The sequence below is a fragment of the Sus scrofa genome, chromosome 6 (genome assembly GCF_054392235.1).
Source record: "Sus scrofa isolate SSC_HxYL_T2T_F1_AM1 chromosome 6, Sscrofa_HxYL_maternal_Yorkshire_Landrace_v2.0, whole genome shotgun sequence".
NCBI classification, from domain to species: domain Eukaryota; kingdom Metazoa; phylum Chordata; class Mammalia; order Artiodactyla; family Suidae; genus Sus; species Sus scrofa.
In genome coordinates, this window is record NC_139388.1 from 93,026,034 (window position 1) to 93,046,655 (window position 20,622).

Genomic DNA, 20,622 nt, shown 5'->3' on the forward strand with positions numbered 1-20,622 from the left:
TCATCTAAGGTAGGAGTATTTCTCACACTGAAGAGACACCTGGCTAGGGACATTGTGGTGTAGTAGAAAGAGCATGGAACCTGACAAACCCGTTTCTTGTTTAGTGAGCTAGGACACATCACTTATCTCCACATCGGGGAAGGAAGATTGTGATAACGTACACCTTATAGTCACAAACAGAAGGAGTTCTAATACATGTAAGGCCAACCAGTTAGTTCTGTGTCCTATACTTAGTAAGTATTAGTGTACTTTTCCTAAGAAAGTTTAACCTCTTGGTTTGGGTAGCTGGGGGCTCTGACAAATGAGTGAGCCTTCCTGTTGCTTGAAGTCATCGGGGAACTAACTGGATTTTTCCTCTGCCCCTGAGTAAGTTATTAGGATTACGAGGGCACTGAGGAGAAAGGATCCAACTAGGTAAGCCAAAGGTATTGAGCCTTTGACAGTGAAATTTGCCTTCTTGGAGATAATTTCTTCCAAACCTGCCTCTCAGCCAGAAGCCTCTGAGATGTGGAGGTTTTAAGGAGGTCCATGTGTATTGAACATGGTCCTTGGCATCCAGAATGTCCTAAGTTTGATACTGGTCACATGAATGGCTAGGAAATTTTAGGGGTAAGTGCCCAAAGGCAGAGAATTTTGTCTCAACTCTTTTCCAGAATAGTCTTAAGAACAGAATTTGAGGACACTGCTTTCTTCAATTTGGCCTGTAAATCTGTGCTTGGAAAGATAGGTTCCATGGTTGACAGGCATAGGCCTCCTAGTGGTCTGCTTATTATGGGTATGTAGCTCAGTCAGTCGGTCCCAGTGTTTTCTACAGCTTTCTGTCACTACCTCTGAATCTTTATTCCAATTCTAAAAGCTTTAGAGCCAGGCAGGATTGAGGACCTGTCTGTCCTGGCTTTACCTCATGATAGCCTTTGTTTTTGTTTTGACAAAAACAAAAATCCTTACCCCCCCCCCCCCGTGTCTCATTTCTTTATCATCAAATGGAGTTGGTAATAGTAAACACTTACCACTTTGTGCATCATAATATCTTAAAGCAGTTAATAAAGATTACCTCATTTGGTTCTCTCTACCTTTTTCTTTTTTAATTGAGGTAAAATTCACGAAACAGGAGTTTCCATCATGACTCATCAGGTTATGAACCAGACTGGTACCCATGAGAACATGTGTTCATTCCCTGGCCTCATTCAGTGGGTTAAGGATCCGGCATTGCTGTGAGCTCTGGTGTAGGTTGCAGACGTGGCTTGGATCCTGTGTGGCTGTGGCCAGCAGCTGCAGCTCCAGTTCGACTCCTAGCCTGGGAACTTCCATATGCTGCAGGTGCAGCCCTAAAAAGCAAAACAAACCAAAGCAAAACAAAACAAAAATTCATGGAACATAAAATTTATCATTTCAGTCATTGTAAAGTGATTATGAAAATAATTCACAATGCTATGTGGCCATTATTGCTGTTTAATTCCAGAAAAACTCCGTTACCTCCAAAGAAACTTGTATATGTTAGTAGCCACTCTCAATTCCCCTCTTTCCCACCAATCAGCTTTCTGTTTCTATGGATTTTCCCTGTTCTGGACGTTTCATATAAACGGAACCATATCATATGTACCTTTTGTGATTGGCTTCTTTGACTTTGCAGAATGCTTTCAAGGTTCATACATGTTATAGTATATATCAGTACTTCCTACTAATAATTTGAATGTATTACTTAGAAAAGCAGCCCATTTCATTTAAGACAGCTCCATGTATTAGAAGTTTCCTTTCATTTTGAATGAGTCACTCTACTAACTTATACTGATTCTACTTTGGACCTCTGAAAGACTATCCTTTCAAGTATTTGAAGATCATTTAAATTCATTTTTCTTTCCCAGCTCAAAAAGTTACTTGTTAGGAGTTCCCATCCTGGCTCAGTGGAAACGAATCCGATTAGGAACCATGAGATTGAGGGTTCAATCCCTGGCCTCGCTCAGTGGGTTAAGGATCCAGCATTGCCATGAGCTGTGCTGTAGGTTGCAGACGTGTTTTGGGTCTGGCATTGCTATGGCTGTGGTGTAGGCCAGCAGCTGTAGCTCCAATTAGACCCCTAGCCTGGGAACCTTCATAAGCCATGGGTGCAGCCCTAAAAAGCAGAAAATAAAAAATAAATAAAAGTTACTTGTTAGACTTACTAGATCTGATTTTCAATAAAACTAGGAATTTGGATTTTATATACCCCAATTTAATGTTTGCTCAGATTTGTGTCAGTCCCTGTAAAACATCTGCTACAAGCCAAATGCTGCCCTTAGGCTGCCAGTTTGCAGCTTCTGGTTAGCTTCTACTAATACAAATTAAAAACATTAGAATTATTGGAGTTCCTGTTATGGCACAGCGGAAACAAATCCAACTAGGAACCATGAGGTTGCAGATTCAATCCCTGGCCTTGCTCAGGGGGTTAAGAATCTGGCGTTGCCGTGAGCTGTGGTGTAGATCAGACAAGGCTCAGATCTGGTGTTGCTCTGGCTGTGGCGTAGGCCGGCAGCTATAGCTCCAATTCCACCCCTAGCCTGGGAACCTCCATATGCCAGGATGCCCCTAAAAAGCCAAAAAAAATAACCTTAGAATTATTGAGATATAATTCATATGCTGTACTCTTTAACCATTTGAAGTGTACAGTTCTGTGGTTTTCCATCTATGGAGTTGTACAATCATCACAATCAACTTCAGAATGTGTTTATCACCCCAAAAAGAAATTCCTTGCACATTAACCTGTCTACCCACAATCTGCTTACCCTTTCTAGCTCTAAGCAGCCATTAGTCTCCTTTCTGTCTCCATCAACTTGCCTATTCTGGACATTTCATAAAATGAAATTACATAATATGTGATCTTTTATGACTGCCTCCTTTCACTTAGCATAATGTTTTCAAGCCTCATCTGTTTTGTAGCATGTTGTCAGTATGTCCTTCTGTCAGATACTATTTCATTGTATGCACATACCACAATTTTATTTATCATTTACCCGTTGACATTTGAGTTGTTTTTGCTTTTTTGGCTAGTATGAATAATACTTCTGTGAACATTCATGTACACATTTTTGTGTGGATATATGTTTTTTATTTCTTGGACATATATACCAAGGAGAGGAATTGCCAGGTCACGTGGCAACTCCATTTAACTTTCTGAGAAACTGCCAAACTGTTTACACAGAGGTTGCACCATTCCCACTGGCAATGTGTGAAGTTTCTAATTTTTTTATATCTTCACCAGCACTTGTTATTTTCTTTTTGTTTATTATAGCCATACTGCTAGGTGTGAATTGGTATTTAATTTTGATTTTGATTTGCATTTCCCTAATGACTTATGTTGAGCATGTTTTCATGTGCTTATCCACCATTTATATATCGTCTTTGGAGAAATGTTTACTTAAATCTTTTGTTACTTTTTAAATTGAACTGTCTGTCGTTTTGTTTGTTTGTTTTGTCTTTTTAGGGCCAAACCTGTGACCGGTGGAGGTTCCCAGGCTAGGGGTCGAATAGGATCTGTAGCCACCAGCCTGTGCCACAGCAACTCCAGATCCGAGCTGCATCTTCAACCTACACCACAGCTCATGGCAACGCCAGATCCTTAACCCACTCTGCAAGGCAAAGGATCAAACCTGAATCCTCATGGATGCTAGTCAGATTCATTTCCACTGAGCCAGGACAGGAACTCCCGGTTTATTATTGAATTGTAAATTCTTTAAATATTTTTATGCTAGACCCTAATTAGACATGGTTTGCAAGTATTTTCTCCCATTCTGTAAGTTTTTTAATTTTCTTTGAAACACATCAGTGTTAAATTTTGATAAAGTCCAGTTTATCTTTTTTTTCTTTGCCTGCTTGTGCTTTTGTTATCATAGGTAAGAAGCCATTGTCCCATTCAAGGTCCTGAAGTTTTATACCCATTTCTGTCCAAGAGTTTTATAGTTTTAATTCTTTTATTTAAGTCTGTGGTCCATTTTTTATTAACTTTTGGTATGGTATGAGGTGGACATTTCATAATCATTCTTTTGCATGTGAATATCCAGTTGTCTCAGCACCAGTTATTGAAAAGACTGTTCTTTCTCCATTGAATGACCTTGGCACCCAGCTCAAAAATCAGTTAATCATAGAGAGTTCCCTGGTGGCCTAGCAGTTAAGGATCCAGCTTTGTCACTACTGTGGCATGAGTTTGATCCCTGGCCCAGGAATTTTTGTATGATGTAGGCGCAGCCAAAAAAAAAAAAAAGGTACAATTTGAGTTCCCACTGTAGCTCAGTGGGTTAAGGATCCAGTGTTGTCTCTGTTGCTGTACACGTTCAATCCCCGGCCTAGGAACTCCATATGCCATGGGTGTGGCCAAAAGAAAAAAAAAATTCATCATAGATGTGTAGCTCTATGAAGTATTACTTAAAGTGATTAATGTGATTTTTGGCATATAGTAGCTACTCAATAATAAATAATAGCTGATTGGATTATTTGGGCATCACTAAGAGCTAAGAAGTGATGGATTTGATCCCAGGTATGGATGACTCCAAATCATGTCTGTACCCTGTGTATTATACTGCAGGCTGCTGAAGTGGGGATGAAGCTGTTCTAGCTGCCATGCCTGGCCGTATGTAATTCTCCAAAGGCTGAGCCCCCTCAGAAAGTGTCCTTCTCCTACCATCAGCCTCCTTTGCTCCTCCTCTCCCTCCAGGGTTTCCAGGGTGTTCTTGTCAATGACACTTGGCTGCTAAGGGAACTCTCACCCTTCCTTAGCTGGGGATATAACAGTTATTCAAACAGCCTTAGGGTTTGTCCACTCTTGCTTTCTCACCCACCACTTCCCATTCCTTGCCCCAGGCTAAGAATATATAGGTAAAGATGCATCAGCTGCTAGGGCTTTCTGAACACCAAGGATGAAAGAGACTGTGTTTTTTTTTCTTTTTTCTTTCTTTCCTTTTTTTTTTTTTTTTTTTTTTTTTTGGTCTTTTAGGGCCACACCTGTGGCATTTGGAAGTTCCCAGGCCAGGGGTTGAATCAGAGCTGTAGCCACTGGCCTACACCACAGGCCACAGCAACACCAGATCCAAGCTGAGTCTGCGACCTACACCACAGCTCATGGCAACGCCAGATCCTTAACCCACTGAGCGAGTTCAGGGATCACACCAGCATCTTCATGGATATTAGTTTCGTTAACCACTGAGCCATAACGGGAAGTCCTTGACCCTGCTTTTTTAAAAGAAGACACAGAGAAAATAGACAGCTTTGCTTGACTAAGGAAGAAGATAACTTAATTTGAATGCCTATTCTGTGTCTCTGTTTTTATAAATGAGGCAGCTGATCCCAGGAGAGGTGCAGTAATTTCCTACAGTTGCATATAGCAAGTTGTGGAGGAGGTGCACATCAGCATTTTTTACACCACAGTCCATTCTCTTTGTTCAGAGCATGTTGCCTCTGTAAGATAAACATCGAATTTCATTGACATTCAGGCCATTTATTCTAAGATACATCACTAAATACTGCAGAGAAAGAAAAAATACGGCCAATTAAACTGACACAGTGTTCTGTTTTCATATCAATGTAAGATGCATCCTGATTCCAGAAATATTAAAATCTGAAGAAAAAAAGCTCACTTAGCTGCTATTGCATTTTCATCAATTCTAACATTTATTTACTATGTGTGATGCACTATCCATTTGTGACATAGCTATTATTGCCCAATTTTTACAATTTAACAACACATATTACATAATGTAAATAGCTTTGGGACCGTAGATGAGTTATCCTCTCCAAGTCTCAGTTTCATCATCTGTTAAATGCAAGGATAATATCATTTATTTTACAACATCATTTTGAAGATCGGGTGAATTAATGCATGTAAAACATTCAACATGACATGTATTAAGTGCACAGGACACGTTAGCTATAAACAGGGACAAGAAAAGTAGCTTAGTGCCAATTTTGAAAAGCTACAATTGAAGAAATTTGGACCTTATTCTAAAGTTTGGGGAGCTATTTTAAGGCCTTATAAGTAGGGGAACAACTTGAAAACACTTTTTCTTGCCCTTGTGCTGGCAACCTAGGCAAGAAAGGGAAGAAGAAGAAAACCACTTTCCTGAAAGTAGCACCATTCTCCTCCCCATGCCTGACCTCTCTTCCCTGAAAGCTTTTTGGTTCTTAACTTTTTCAGAAAGATTAGCCATCTCTTTTCTCAGATATTTGGGCTCTTCACCATTTGTTGAGGGAGGAGCCTTTCCAAATCCTATTTCTTTCACACACACACACCCCCCGTGTGAGTCTCCACTGATGATGCTCTTAGGGATATTAAGCAAGGCTTTGTGTCACCACTCTAAGCCCTGAATGAATGAAATCATTACCTCCATTTTAAGCTCTTAAGTCTGTGCTCCCTCTGGGGAGTATCATTGCAGCATTCCATGTCATTCTCACAAACAACCTGTGAATTGGGATTCTCCTAGGAAACTGACATGCACAGATTAGGATGGCCACAGGGTCCAAAAGTTTGGACCCACGTCTTTCTGCTCCCACTTAACTGCCTCCTGGTCTTTCCTCTACCTACAGTGGCCACCAGAAGATCAGCTTACATTGAAAGTAGTTCTTGGCTTTGATGCATAGGATGGGTGACCCTAGCCTGGTTTACAGATTCCTGAAGTTTAACAGAATTTGATCCTTCTGAGCCCTCCCTTGCTCTCTCTCTGGACCCTCATGTACCTCTTGCTCTGGATTAATTTTCATTGCATGTTAAAAGCTATCAAGCATCTGATGAATATTGAATAGCTTTGAACAGACAGACTGCATACAGCTGTCTGAGACAGCAGCTATTGGGGGTGGGGGAGTACGGTATATTGCCACCTAGTTCTTTACATCCCTGGCCTAGCCCCTGTAGGCCTCTTAGGAGCAAAGATCTATGGTGGGCACTGCACCCTATTCTCTTGTGACCTGGTACCTGCCCTTGGCTCCCAGGGAGGCTGCGTTCAAGCAATAGACCAAACCCTTTTGTTTAGGGTAATGAGGAGCAGATATATTCACTGATCTTTAAAATCAATTTTCTAACCCCTGGGCTAGAGGTCTTCTACTTGATAGCCTTTTCTGGCTCTGGGACTAAGGATATATTCTCATCCAGTATTCTGCCAACTGTAGCTCTCTGTTCTAAAACGAGGGAGCCTTTATCTGGAAGGGGTTTGAATCTCATAATCATGCTACTGGAGGTGAGCTTCTTGACATTCCTTGAGTACAAATCCAGCAACTTCTCAGCAGTAGGTGTACTTCTCATTCTGGCTTAAGCTGTGCTGATTGTCTTTGGCTGCATCTCAGGCAGGAATGGGCAGGTAAGAGTTCTTAGCTATCACAGTGCTTCCCCCACCTAGACCTGGGGAGCTTTTTGTTATCATTTCCAAGTCAAGTTGGGGGAGGTGGGGGGGACTCCTGAGGAAAGACAGCCTATTTGAGATATTTCCAGGCAGAGTGTGAGGTACAGCTAGGCTATCAGGCCATATTAATCACCAAAGTGGAATGCATTGCTTGGGAACTTTGGGTACTGTTTCTGTTTTTTTCATTTTTGGGGGTTTTTTGTCTGTTTTTGTTTTTTGTCTTTTTGCCTTTTCTAGGGCCGCTCCTGTGGCATATGGAGGTTCCCAGGCTAGGTGTTGAATTGGAACTGTATCTGCCGGCCTTCGCTACAGCCACAGCAATGCGGGGTCCCAGCCACGTCTATGACCTACACCACAGCTTAGGGCAAAGCCGGATCCTTAACCCGCTGAGCGAGGCCAGGGATCGAACCCACAACCTCATGGTTCCTAGTTGGATTCGTTAACCACTAGCCATGACGGTTAACTCCCTATTTGTGTTCTTAATACTGCATTGAGATGCCCGAATTAGCTGTTCCCTTGTCAACCTCAAGAGCCCATCTCTGGCCAGTCTTTTCACCAGGGCATATAAAGAATTTGAGATAAAAGAGTTTGCATTCAAATACAGAACTAATTCTTCTCTGCAGTCTACTGGCCCCAGCAGCCTTCATGCTTCCCACTTATGGCCCAGCTTTAGGTATAAGAGGTGCTCCCATCTCAGGCTCTCTGAGGTTGGATTGTAGGAAATAAACTGCATCTGCCTTTGAGAAAGAGAAATACCTTGTGCTCTGATAGGACTCTTCATAAGCTTCTCTCGAGAGAGCAGTACAAATGCCCCCTCCCAACTTTTTAAAAATACATTCACTGTTACAAATTGGAGCACCTACTAGGTGCTAGACACTGGGGAGTCGGTGGCAAGTGAACAAGATAAAATTGGTCGCTGACCTCGTGGAGCTTATAGTATATTTGGGGAAAGAGACACTAAACATATTAATCTCATAAATAACGTAAGTCATCTCAGTTGTGATAAGTGCCATGGAAGAAAAGAACGGTGCTGTGAGGGCATACGACTGGAGCTGACCGAGCTCAAGGGGTGTTCCTTGAGGAAATGATGTTCCAGCCGACATCTAAAGGAAGAGTTAACTAGGTAGGGGGTTGGAGAGATGGTTTGGGGAAAGGACATGAAGCACATTCCAGGTAGAGGGTAGGACTGTTCAAGGTGGGGTAGGAATCTGAACCTTAAACTGTGGTCATCACAGAAGACCACTGAATCCAGTAGTGAGGGGGTGAGGAATGACGTGATTACATTTCTGCTTTTTAAACTTCCTTGCTCCTAAGTGATAATGGGTTATGGGGACCTAATGGAAGCTTTGCAACCTTAGTCGAGGCAGGAAATGAGAAGGATGTACAGTAGGTGGTATCAGTGAAAGTGTAGAGAAAGGGATGGATTAAAGAACCTTTAGGAGATAGAATGAGCATCATCTGGTGATGGAACAGAAGTGGGAGAAGAGGAATGTACTAAGGAGGACCCCATGTTACAGGTTTGAACAGCTAGGGGAATGGTAGTGCCATTATTTTTTAAAAGATGAGGCACTCAGAATGGCCATCATCAAACAGTCTACAAACAGTAAGTGCTGGAGAGGGTGTGGAGAAAAAGGAACCCTATTACACGGTTGGTAGGAATGTAAATTGGTGCAACCACTCTGGAAGACAGTATGGAGATTCCTCAAAAAACTAAAAATGGAATTAACCATTTGATCTGGCAATCCCATTCCTGGGCATCTATCCAGAGAAAACCATGACTCAAAAAAATACATGTACTCCAGTGTTCATTGCAGCCTATATACATTAAGACATAGAAGCAACCTAAATGTCCATCATCAGAGGAGTAGATAAAGATGTGGTACATTTGTGCGATGGAGTATTACTCAGCCATTAAGAGGAAAGGAATAGCAGTGTTTGCAGCAACATGAGTGGACCTAGAAATTATCATACTAAGGGAAGTTCATCAGACACACCAGTGTCATAGGCTATCATTTATATGTGGAATCTGAAAAAAGGACACACTGAACTTCTTTGCATAACAGGTGCTGACTCATAGACTTTTATGGTTTCCAAAGGAGACAGGTTAGGGGGGGTGGCTGGGGGTTTGGGGTGGAAATGCTATAAAATTGGGTTGTGATGATCGAATTGTGCAACTATAAATGTATTAAAATTCATTGAGTTAGAAGTTCCCATCATTGCACAGCAGAAGGGAATCCAACTAGGAACCATGAGGTTGCAGGTTCAATCCGTGGCCTCCCTCAGTGGGTTAAGGATCTGGTGTTGCCATGAGCTGTGGTGTAGGTCGCAGATGCGGCTCGAATCTGGTGTCACTATGGCATAGGCCAGCAGCTGTAGCTCCGACTAGACCCATAGCCTGGGAACCTCCATATGCCACAAGTGCAGTCCTAAAAAGCAAAAAAGTAAAAATAAAATTCATTGAGTTAAAAAAATTTTTAAAGTTTGGAGTTCCGTCGTGGCGCGCAGTGGTTAACGAATCCGACTAGGAACCATGAGGTTGCGGGTTCGATCCCTGCCCTTGCTCAGTGGGTTAACGATCCGGCGTTGCCGTGAGCTGTGGTGTAGGTTGCAGACGTGGCTCGGATCCCGCGTTGCTGTGGCTCTGGTGTAGGCCAGTGGCTACAGCTCCGATTCGACCCCTAGCCTGGGAACCTCCATATGCCGCGGGAGCGGCCCAAGAAATAGCAAAAAAAAAAAAAAAATTAAAAGTTAGAAGATGTACTCAGCTAGGCTTTGGCATGAGATTGGGGCCCTGCGATGAACCCCGTCATAAGGCCAGAAGAGAAGGACCCTTGAGTCTAGGACTGATACCAAGAGCTATGAGAAGATGCCTGTTCCCCCATTCCCTTTCTTCCAAAGGCTTTAAAGCTCTTCGTTAATCTCTCCTTCATATCTCTAAGAGAGAAGAAATCATTTTTCCCTTTATGTAGCTGGAGACCCCAAAGCTTGTATAAAGACCCCAAAAGATCTAGTTGACTCTGCCCTGGATCACTCGGCTCAAACATGACCGAGCACGAGGTATAGGCTCTATTTTCATTGCCTGACTGAGAGCAAAAAGGGATCTCAGAGACTGTGGACTTCTTTCTGTTTTCTACCCATCTATGTACCTAGAAACCTTGTCCTGAATGCAGCCACTGGAGTTGTCTGTCGGGTGGGAGATTGTAAGAGAGGCAGCCTGGCCAATGGGAGGCTGGGACCCTCGGATATGGCAACTTCATGCGTCTTAATTTTCTGCCTATGTCTTTGCAGCAATCAGAGGACCCCGGAAACCAGGAGAGCTGCCTGCTGTGTCAAGGCTGGCCTGAGGGCATTTGCTGAGCACAGAGAAACCTGGGAGAGGAGATCAACAGCCTTTTCCCACCCCCACCTCTTGATCTGTCCGATTTACCCAAAGAAAGCCAGCCAGGATCCCCTAAGAGAGTCTTTAGGCCCAGAATGGAGTCCTTAGGGCTGCAGGGGACTATGATGCTAACAGTAAATCTGCTCAAGACTTTAAAGCATTTGAAGGGAACTAACAGAATCCTCAGCATGGCCTCCTGGATGTGAATAAAATGGCAACTCTTACTGTGTCACTCCCAGTTTGCCTGCTTCCCCTTAGGCTCCAGCAGAACTGGCTGGAACATCCTACTACCACCTCCTGTTTCCCACCCTGTCACACATGTGCTATTGGCACCAGCCTTTGACACTCCAGAGGGCTCCCAGAGACAGGCTGGTCACCACCTCTGTAACAGACTGAGGAGAGCCAAATGAGAAGGTTCCTGTACTTTAGGAAAGTTGCTTAACCTTGGGGCCTGACTGTTGATTACTAACCTTATCCAAAAAGCTCTTGGAGGGTAGGGTAGGGCTTTTCCCACTTCACCTCTGAACTATATCCCTTCCCCAACAAACATTTGGCACTGAGATACTCAATAAAGTTTCAGTTAAGTGGTGAATAGTCCCACTCTGGTAGCTTCTGTCAGCTTTGAGAGAGAGCCAAAGCCTAGCTGCCACTCTCCTTCTAGCTATATTGGGCTAGCTGTTTATCCTAAGCTTTTCTCTTTAAAGTACTGGAAAGTCAGCCTTCGTCTAGACTTCTGGTTTCCCATGGCCTATGCTATAGGCTGTTTTTACACTGAGCACTCTAAGGGGTTAGGGACCTCTCTAATACTGCACTTCCTTCAGTGTCTTCGGGTTATTTATCCTAACAAGGAAACCAGGGGAAGGGCTGAGTTTGAAGAGTATCCACACATGCCTGAAGCATTCTAATGAGCTTTGGATTCATTCTTAGCAAGAAAGGGACCTTGAAAACAGTGTATTTACTTTGGGCAAGTTGTTTAACCTCTAAGCCCCTTTTTTGTTTTTTTCAGGGGTTTTGGTTTTTGGTTTTTGTCATTTTAGGGCTATACCCATGACATATAGAGGTTCCTAGCCTAGGGGTCGAATTGGAGCTGCAGCTGCTGGCCTATACCAGAGCCATGGCAACAGGATCTGAGCCACATTTGTGAGCTATGCCACAGCTCATGGCAACGCCGGATCTTTAACCCACTGGGCAAGGCCAGGGATCAAACCTGCATCCTCATGCATACTAGTCAACTTTGTTACCGCTGAGCCACAACAGGAACGCCTCAAAGCCCATTTTTATCTTCATTACTGTTTAAGTAATAGCTAATAATTTATTGAATACTTAATTGTAGCAGGCATTATGTCAAACATTTATATGTGTTAATTCATTTACTTTTCCAATCCATTATACTCATTTTACAAATGAGGAAACTGAGGCTCGAGGAGGTTAAATAACTTGCCTAAGGTTAAAAAAAGGTGCCGTCAGACTTCATAGAGGATTCTCTTGTGGTGCAGTAGGTTAAGGATTTGGCATTGTCACTGCAGCGGCTTGGGTTGCTGTTGTGTCACAGGTTCAATCCCTGGCTCAGGAACTTCTACATGCCACAGTGCAACGCCTCCCCCCCCCCCCCCCGCAAAAAAAGATTTCATAGTCCCTGTTTTTAACCTGTTTTTACCTCTTAGAGCCACAAGTACTTTGAAACAGTAAAGCATTGGGTTTGCTTGAGAGATTTATTCAAAGTGACAAAAGCACCCAGGTTTACCCAAGATGGAGAAGGTTGCTGGGATGTTGGATTTTTAGTCCTAAAACCAGGAGAATCCCAGGCAAAACTGAGCTGATTTTGTCAGTCTGTATTTGCATGGTGACTCTCAGTCCAAGGTTGGCCATTGAGGCTTCATTTTCCTTGACTTCTTGGTCTCCTAGGCTGTATACCTTGTGGCCAATTTCTTTATGGGGCATCAAAGACCTGCTTCAGTCCAGCAAGCAGGGGAGAAAGGACTTTGGAGTGGGGGGGTTAGGGAATCAGAGGGCCTCTTGGTCATGGAAAAATGGAGAGGCAAAGCCTGGGTCACTACTTAAGAAACCAGCGCTAATTTCCAGGCAGCCTTATCCTCAGCCCCCAGATGCAGGGTATCTCTTGGCCACAGGATTACAGAAAAGACCACAGGGCCAAAGCCAAACAGATCTGGATTCAAATCCTAGCACCACACTTTGCTGTGTATTTTTCTGGGCCTGTTGACTCTGCAAAAGGATTAATAACCCCAGTCCACTGAATGGGACCTGAGAAGCAACTGAAATGTGTATGAAATACCTAGCAAAATACTGCTCAACACTTTAGTTTCCTTCCTCCTCCTTTCTGGCTTCTGTTTCTTACCCAGCCCTGTCACCTGTCACGTCCATCACACATTGCCTCCTCCTATTACTGCTTGTAGCCCTAGGGATTTTCTTTTGAGAGCCCTGACCTAGTGGGCTTGGCCCACCCAACCAGTTGCCCTGCATGTCAGTCACCTGTCCTGCAGCGGAGAAGAGATGATGTCAACTCCCCACCCCCACCCCCAGAAGCCTCTGGACTGTTTTGAGCCATAAATATTTTAGCTGGGCTTTTCTCCAGCTGTTGCCAGGGTGACAGGACTCTCAGGGGACTAGGGTGGGAGTGTGGAGGCGGGGCTCAGGCAGCCTGGGGCCTAGCAGCAGAGCTGGTCCTGGAGGGGCGGGTATGAAGCCTGGCCAAGAGCCAGTGCTTGCTGCAGCAGTTCTGAAGGCTGTGGCTCTCTGCCTGCCTTTCCTTTCCTGGGCTCCTCAGAGCTGCTCCTACCGCTTCCAGGCCCTTGTACTTGATCTCGGGTAGATTGCGAAATATCTCTGGGCCTTCACGTTAACATCTGTGATGGGGAAGATATGGTAAAGGAGGTTTTCTAAAAATCCTATGCAACACTAGGTTGGTTGGTTAGTCATGATTGGAGAAGCTAGGCCCCAGAGCCCTTTCTGACCAACAGGCTGGGACCCCAGCGTGATATGGATGTCGCTCTAAGGGCAGATTGTCAGATTTGGCGCTGCCTCCCATTCTTCCCCATTCCTCATACTATATGGCTCCAGCCCCTTGTCTGAGGTCCCCAGGCCTAGCTAGATGACCTGGCCTGGCTTGGGGTATTCTAAAGAGTTTGGCTCTTAATGAGCAGAGTTGATGAAAGCCATTTTGCTTGAGATAAAGAAACTCAGCACACACACACACACCTGGTGTGTACACATGCACACACACATACACACACAGGGGAGATCTGACCCTCATTCTTCGACCTCCTATCCTAGAGATCTTAAACATGAATAGTTGCTAAGTTCTAGCTTGTGGCATGCTTACCACTTACCTTGAGATGGATCTAAGAAACAAAATAGGGCCAGAGAGGGGCGCCTGGATCCATTCCCCTCCCCGACCATAGAGAAGCTCTGGATTGGGTCCAGGATTCCACATCCCTTGCACAGCCCTGCCCACCCGTTTTCCTGTGGAGCTGGGAGCACTGATTCCTTTGTATTGTGCTCCCTCTGGTGGTTGAGATGTGCATTGCATGAAAAGACCTCAAAAGAGGCTACATTTCAGTCCACCCTGAAATGGGGGGTGGTTTGTTCTATAGCAAGAAGAAGCCTTGACCCCGGCTCCAAATGATAGTTATCCCATTTCCTATATAGGATAACTCTCCAGTATGTTTGCTTCTCTCTGTCATTAATCCTTACAACAATTCAATGACATGTAAATTACCCTAATTTTACAGATGAAGTAGACTTAAATGAAACCAAATCCAAACTCTTCACTGTAGGTAGCATGTAGCATTCAGGATCCTTAAGTGATATGAACTTAACCTAGTTTTTCAGCCTCGTATTCAGTTACTCTCAAGCTCTTTTGGAACATAGCTTGCCTCTGGACCTTTGCTCATGCTGTTTTCTCTATCTTCATGCATGACCTCCCAAAATCCTACACATTTTTGAAAAACTAAAATACAGCATTTTTGAATTCCCTCATGGCTCAGCAGGTCAAGGATCTGGCTTTGTGACTGCTGTGACTCTGATTACAGTTAATTCCCTGGTTGGGGATCTTCCACATGCCGTGGGTACAACCAAAAACAAAAAAAACCCAGCATTTTCTCAAACTTGTATATATTATCTTTGTAATAATCAAATATTATTAAGACATGGAAAGGTTTGGATGAGAACAGGCAGCTGGGTTTCCCTAAGATGTGGGAGTTTGGATAGGGAGATTAACATATATATGGAAGTGAGAATAGCCCAGAAAATTAAAAGAAAATGAAGACATCTAGATTCTCTTGTACGTTCTTGTAGTAAAAATTAGCTATAAGTATTCTTGCTGGCAAAATAAAGAGCAGAAGCTCCCATTGTGGCTAGTATCCATGAGGATGCAGGTTGGATCCCTGGCCTCACTCAGTGGGTTAAGGATCTGGCATTGCCACGAGCTATGGTGTAAGTCGCAGACGCGGCTTGGATCCTGTGTGGCTGTGGCTGTTGACCCGTAGCCTGGAACTTCCATATGCCATGGGTGCTGCCCTAAAAAAAAAAAAAGAAAGAAAGAAAGAACAAATCTCTGGGAAGCAAAGAGAGCTTCAAGTGGCATTTCTTCAAAGTTGTCAATCTTAAATTCATACTACTTTTTTTTTTTTTTTTTTGGTCTTTTTTTTGCTATTTCTTCGGCCGCTCCTGCGGCATATGGAGGTTCCCAGGCTAGGGGTCTAATCAGAGCTGTAGCCGCCGGCCTACACCAGAGCCACAGCAATTCGGGATCCAAGCCGCGTCTGCAACCTACACCACAGCTCACGGCAACGCCGGATCATTAACCCACTGAGCAAGGGCAGGGACCGAACCCGCAACCTCATGGTTCCTAGTCGGATTCGTTAACCACTGCGCCACGACGGGAACTCCCTCATACTACTTTTCTTTGTACTTCATAATATTTTTATGTTTTAATAATGATAGGTAATACTTAAATAGCACTACCACCATGTATGTTCTAAGTACTTTACACAGACTAACTCAATCTTCACCATAATCTTATAAAATAGGTGCTAATACTAGCCTCACTATTTTTTTTTTAGGGCCACACCCATGACATATGGAAGTTCCCAGGCTAGGGGTTGAATTGGAGCTGCAGCTGCCAGCCTATGCCACAGCCACAGCAATGCCAGATCCAAGCTATCTGCAACCTACACCACAGGTCATGCCAATGCCAGATCTTTAACCCATCGAGCAAGGCCAGGGATGGAACCTGCATCCTCATGGATCCTAGTTGGGTTCTTTACCAATGAGCCACAATGGAAACTCCACTATATTTTTTTTTTCAATTGAGGTATAGTCGGTTTACAATATTAGTTGCAAGTGTATAGCACAGTGGCTCAAAATTTTTATAGATTAGGAGTTCCCGCTCTGGCACAGTGGGTTAAGGATCCAGCAGTTTCAGCTCAGATTCGATTCCTGGCCTGGGAACTTACATATGCCATGGGTATTAAAACATAAAGGGGGAGTCCCCTTCGTAGCTTAGCAGTTAACAAACCTGACTAGGAGCCATGAGGATACGGGTTCAATCCCTGGTCTCACTCGATGGGTTAAGGATCTGGCATTGTCACTGCTGTGGTTCAGGTCACTGATGTGGCATGGGTTCTATCCTGGCTCAAAAACTTCCACATGCCATGGGTTTGGTCAAAAAAATTTTTTTTAATTAAAAATAAAGTTATGAGGAATTCCCATCTTGGTTCCCAACTAGGAACCATGAGGTTTCGGGTTCGATCCCTGGCCTTGCTCAGTGGATTAAGGATCCACATTGCCATGAGCTGCAGTGTAGGTCGCAGACATGGCTCAGATCTGGCTTTGTTGTGGCTGTGGCGTAAGCCAGCAGGTGTAGCTCCAATTCGACCCCTAGCCTGGGAACCTCCATATGCCGTGGTGCAGCCCTAAAAAGACAAAAGACAAAAAAAAAAAAAAAAAATGAAGTTATGACAGTAGTTCCTATTTTGGCTCAGCAGTAAAGAACCCAACTGGTATCCATGAGGATGCAGTTTCGATCCCTGGCCTCGATCAGTGGATTAAGGATCTAGCATTGCTGAGAGCTGTGGTGTAGGTCACAGACGGCTCAGATCTGGTGTTGCTATGGCTGTGGCATAGGCCAACATCTGCAGCTCCTATTGGACTCCTAGCCTGAGAACTTCCATATGCCTCAGGTGCAGCCCTAAAAAAAGCAAAAAAAAAAAAGAAAGAAAGAAAGAAAAGAAAAGAAAAAAAGTTCTGATTAAATAGTGGCTATATTCCCTGTTCTGTACAATATATTCATTTTATTTTTATTTTATTTGCTTTTTATAGCCACACCTGTGGCATATGGAGGTTCCCAGGCTAGGGGTCGAATCAGAGCTGTAGCCATCGGCCTATGCCACAGCCACAGGAATGTAAAATCTAAGCCACCATCTGTGACCTACACCATAGCTCACGGCAATCCTGGATCCTTAAACCACTGAGCAAGGCCAGGGATCAAACCCGAAGCCTCATGGTTCCCAGTCGGATTCTTTTCTGCTGCGCCACAATGGTAACTCCTGTACAATATATTCTTGTAGCTTATTTACTTTATACAAAGCACTTTGTACCTCTTAATCCCTTACCCTTATCTTGCCCCTCCTCTTTCCTCTCCTTACCAGTAACCACTAGTTTATTCTCTATATCTGTGCTTCGTACCATCCTCACTTCACACAGAGGAAACTGAAGCACAGAGAGGTTAAATCATTTCCTAAGGTCATGCAACTTGTAAGTGGTAGAGCCAGGATTTGATTCCATGTCAGTCTGGCTCAGAGAACATGCTCTGGATAACTACACTTTTATACTGAAAACCTTACCTTACATTTCTGTAAATAAAACTGACACTCAGGAAGCAGTATTGTGAGCGGTTTTGTTTGTTCGTCTGTTTTTTAGGGCCCCACCAGCGGCATATGAAAGTTCCCAGGCTAGGGGTTGAATCTGAGCTGCAGCTGCTAGTCTACAAAACAGCAACAGCAATACGAGATCTGACCTGCACCTTCAACCAACACTGCAGCTTCGGCAACGCCAGATCCTTCACCCAGGGAGTGAGGCCAGGGATTGAACCCACATCCTCATGGATACTAGTCAAGTTCTTAACCTGCTGAGCCACAGTGGAAACTCCCAGTATTGTGTTTTACCTGTGGTTTCAGGATCCCCCACTGTGTACCACCAGAGATCTATACAATTCAGGCTGAAAACTGATCTAGAGGACAGATTTACCAGCCTTGGTCCCAGAATAACAGGACGAAGTAAGAGGTCCCAACTCCTGACACCCAATGACACAGGACTGGTCTAGAGCCAGTGGCATTTCCTCAAAAACTCAAGACTCCTGGAAGAGCCATTAGAGAGCAAGTTAATCAGGAAATGAAGACGCAGAGGAAGGAAGTGAGGGCTTCAAGGTCACAGAACAGCTGAGATGTGTGGCCATAGATGTAGAGACCCTAACAACATCCTGCCATCTTATGATTATTTTCCCCAGGGAGTCTGTAGGAGGCATATGTAAAAGGATTAAGGCCCTAGATGTTTCAGGTAGATATGGAGATGGACGTGTATACTGTTTTTTGGTTTTTTGTTTTGGTTTACTTTTTAGGGCCTCACCCGCAGTATATGGAAGTTCCCAGGCTAGGAGTCGAATTGGAGCTGCAGCTGCCAGCCTACACCACAGCCACAGCAACTCGGGATCCAAGCCATGTCTGTGATCTACATCACAGCTCGTGGCAACAACAGATCCCTGACCCACTGAGAGAGGCCAGGGATCAAACCGGCATCCTCGAGGATACTAGTTGGATTTGTTTCTGCTGCGCCACAATGGGAATTCTAGAAGTGTATATTGTTTTAGGGAGTTCCCTTTGTGGCTCATTGGTTAATGAACCCCTCTAGCATCCATGAGGACTCAGATTCTATCTGGCCTCACTCAGTGGGTTAAGGATTCAGCATTGCTGTGAGCTGTGGCGTAGGCCAGCAGCTGCAGCGCTGATTTGACCCCTAGCCTGGGAACTTCCATATGCTGCAGGTGCAGCCCTGAAAACAAAACAAAACAAACAAACAAACAAAAAAAAGAAGTGTATATTGTTTTATATTGTTTCAGTAGCTGTTTTCAGACACCAAACACAAACTGGCTTTTTGTAACAAAAAAGTCCATAAAAGCTTCAGTTAAAACTGGACCAAATGATGACATCAAGGAGTTCCCTTGTGGCTTAGCAGCTAACAAACCCGACTAGCATCCATGAGGACACGGGTTCAATCCCTGGCCTCACTCAGTGGGTTAAGGATCCAGCATTGCTGAGTTGTGGTGTAGGTCGAAGACACAGCTCGGATTCGGCATGGCTCTGGCTGTGGCCAGCAGCTGTAGCTCCGATTTGATCCCTAGCCTTTAGGTTCGGCCCTAAAAAGCAAAAAAAAAAAAAAAAAAAAAAAAACTAATTAGGTATTATCACTGCTGTGGCTCAGGTCACTGCTGTGGCATGGGTTCAGTTCCTGATGGGGGAACTTCTGCATGTTGTGTGTGCAGCCAAAAAGAAGTCTCCTGATTTTTTTACTTTTCCATGTTTCTTTCCTTTTCAGCTAAGTTCTCCCCCAAAGGTGGCAAGATAACCACCAAGAACATCAAGATGATATTTTATTTCCTTATCCATCCCAGAGGGAAAAGAATTTATTTCCCAGTAGTTCTAGCAAAGATCCTAGGATTGTATCATATTTGGCCTAACTTAGGTCACAAACACACCTCCACCCCCGACCCCAACCAGTCCCTGTAGCCTAACATGGCAGGGATGGAATGCTTTGACTCACCAGGCCAGGGTCATCTACACACATTGGAACTGCAGAGTAAGGCAGCCCCACTAAACCACGTGGACAGAGAGTGGGAGAAAGGGTAGCTCCCCAGTGGAAAAATTGGTGTGCTTATCAGAAGAAAGACAATGGATGCCAGGCAGGCAAAATCATAGTCGACCGTACGAGGTGGGCAGGAGCCACAGGTAATGGACTACATGCATAGCGGTCCATATGAGTGGCCTTCCTCTGGGCTGTACGAATACCCTCAAATCAATTCAGCAAACGTTTTCTGAGTATTTGCCATGTGCAAGGTCCAGTTCCTTCCCCACATTAGATACACAATAAGACATTCTCCTGACACCAGCCCCAGTAATGCAATTACCAGGCTCAAGCTACTGCCTCCTTCCTTAGGAGTATAACAGGCAAACTCCCATTCACCTCTCAGAAACCAGCTCTGATGTCATCTCCCACGAAGCCTTCTCTTGATGACCTCCCCTGTAGGCTTAGTCATCTTCCATCCACCTCTGAACTTGGGACATACTGCTATTATTATCACACTGTGTCATAATTTATGGATTCTCCTCTCTGTCTCTCTCACTAATGAAAGGCACCTCTGTATCCCCAGTGCCCATGATATAATAGATGCTCAGAACTGTTTATTAGCCCGAGTTAAAATGAGTTCCCAGGAAAGACCTGGCCTCAGTTTTCTTTTCCTTTTCTTTTTTCTTTTTTTTTTTCTTTTTCTTTCTTTCTTTTTAGGCCAGAACCACAGCATATGGAAATTCCCAGTCTAGGGGTCCAATCAGAGCTATGGCTGCCGGCCTACACCAGAGCCACAGCAATACAGGATCTGAGCTGCATCTGCGACCTACACCACAGCTCACGGCAACACCAGATCCTTAACCCACTGAGCGAGGCCAGGAATCGAACCCTCCTCATCCTCATGGATACTAGCTGGACTCGTTTCTGCTGCGCCACAACAGGAACTCCTGGCATCAGTCTTCTACGTAATATTCCTGAAATCCTTTAGCTTCTGTTCCCAATTGGCCTTCCTTTCAAGAGCCG

At 44.2% G+C, this 20,622-nt stretch overlaps 1 protein-coding gene across 2 annotated transcripts in view; it reads left to right on the forward strand.

The window, feature by feature from the left end:
* Positions 1-11,332, forward strand: part of KHDRBS1 (KH RNA binding domain containing, signal transduction associated 1) — a 42,041-nt gene extending 30,709 nt beyond the window's left edge. For both annotated transcript variants that reach the window (XR_014804948.1, XR_303997.3), the window contains exon 11: positions 10,650-11,332. The gene's annotated coding sequence lies outside the window, so the exon portion shown is untranslated. The remainder of the gene's footprint in view (positions 1-10,649) is intronic.
* Positions 11,333-20,622: the final 9,290 nt, after the last annotated feature.